This window comes from Corvus brachyrhynchos, unplaced genomic scaffold (assembly GCF_000691975.1).
Source record: "Corvus brachyrhynchos isolate BGI_N302 unplaced genomic scaffold, ASM69197v1 scaffold223, whole genome shotgun sequence".
Lineage (NCBI taxonomy): Eukaryota > Metazoa > Chordata > Aves > Passeriformes > Corvidae > Corvus > Corvus brachyrhynchos.
In genome coordinates, this window is record NW_008237174.1 from 590,498 (window position 1) to 591,888 (window position 1,391).

At 45.6% G+C, this 1,391-nt stretch overlaps 1 protein-coding gene across 1 annotated transcript in view; it reads right to left on the bottom strand.

Annotated features, from left to right (window-relative positions):
- SEPT2 (septin 2) overlaps nt 1–204 on the bottom strand; it is a 21,735-nt gene extending 21,531 nt beyond the window's left edge. The window contains exon 1 of the mRNA XM_008629525.2: nt 138–204. The gene's annotated coding sequence lies outside the window, so the exon portion shown is untranslated. The remainder of the gene's footprint in view (nt 1–137) is intronic.
- Between the last annotated feature and the right edge of the window lie 1,187 nt (nt 205–1,391).

Below are 1,391 nucleotides of genomic sequence, written 5' to 3' on the forward strand. Positions count from 1 at the left end.
TGGTGGGGCCCGCCCTGTGTCCCCGGGCCCGGACTGCTGCGGGCTCTCGAAGTGCCGTAGTCTCCATTCCCACTGTTCCTGGTCCCAAAAGCTGAGGCTGCGCCCTGGGCCGCGGTGGGGGAGGGTTTTGGCCTCACCTGTGGCACTGTAGGTAGTGTCAGCCGCCTCTGTGCATGATGTGTGAGGAAATTCAGCCTCTGCTGGCCTGCTCTCTATGTCTGCAGTGTGGTTTTATTTCGGGTTATTTATAGACCAGGATGATCCAGCAATCCAGCAGCCCTGAAGAGGGTTAAGCACAGGGCGCTGATGATTCTTGAGCTATAGCTGAAGTGACACATGATAAGTAGCACTTCCCATGATGGTTTTCCCCAAACGGTAGGAACAGTTTCCTACCTGGCAAGAGTAATTTCTTCCACTGAAAGACAAGAAGCAAGAGAGGAGATTGTGCTGGGAATGTTGGTAATGTAGAGATCAGTTAACTTGTAAGATGAGGCAAGGGCCTTGAATTCACTAAGTTTAGAATTTAAACATTCTCAGCTCCATATCTGGGAAGGGAAGATTGGTGACATTCAGTCCCAAGGAGTTCAAAAGAGAAATTTTTTTTTCCCATCCTGTTGTGTAATGACAAAGAAAAATCTGCACACTCATATGTGCTGTGTTGCTTTATCACGTTTTCCGTTCAGTAAGGTAAGCGAAGAAGCTGCCTGGCAATTTAGTCTCCATTTTTCCTACTGCTTCTGTTCTGACAACTGTCTTCAGTTAAAAGACAACAGATAGTAGTATGGTTTGTGGGGTTTTTTTTCAAACCTGGCTTGGAAGTGGTGTTTCATAGGTGGGCCGGATATCCCTCTCTCTTGTAAAAGAACATATCAGAGGTGAAGCAGGAAAAGAAGTGGTAACCTAATGATTAGCTGTGTGTCTGCTAAAGCTCTGTCTCTATCCCTTTGCCTGTTTAGATTTAAGCTGTTAGAAAAACCAGTCTTCCTACTTGTACATGGATTTTCATAAAGCATGGCCCAAATCGTAGGCAGAGCCATCCGCAACAAAAACAACCTTTTTCATAAAGGTCCACGGTATAATTTTACAGGGATCAGAATGACAGGCACTTTTAGGAAAAGCTCTCACTAGATAGGAAAGTAACAGTAACTGGCAGTATGTAACTGCGGGGTGGCAGAGGCAGTGTAACCAGCCGGCCTGAGCTTTGCCACTGCTGCAAGGTACAGTAAGTCCAGATCATTCTCAAAGGACAGTTTTCCAAGTAGCTCCTAAGAAACAGTTAAAGACTGCTCCATGTTTGTTCTGTGTAGATCATTCTGGTGTGTCCACAGGTGGTAGTTTGATACACACTTCTGTATCCTCCTTTGTTGCAAGTTAAGCTGATTTTTTTTGGT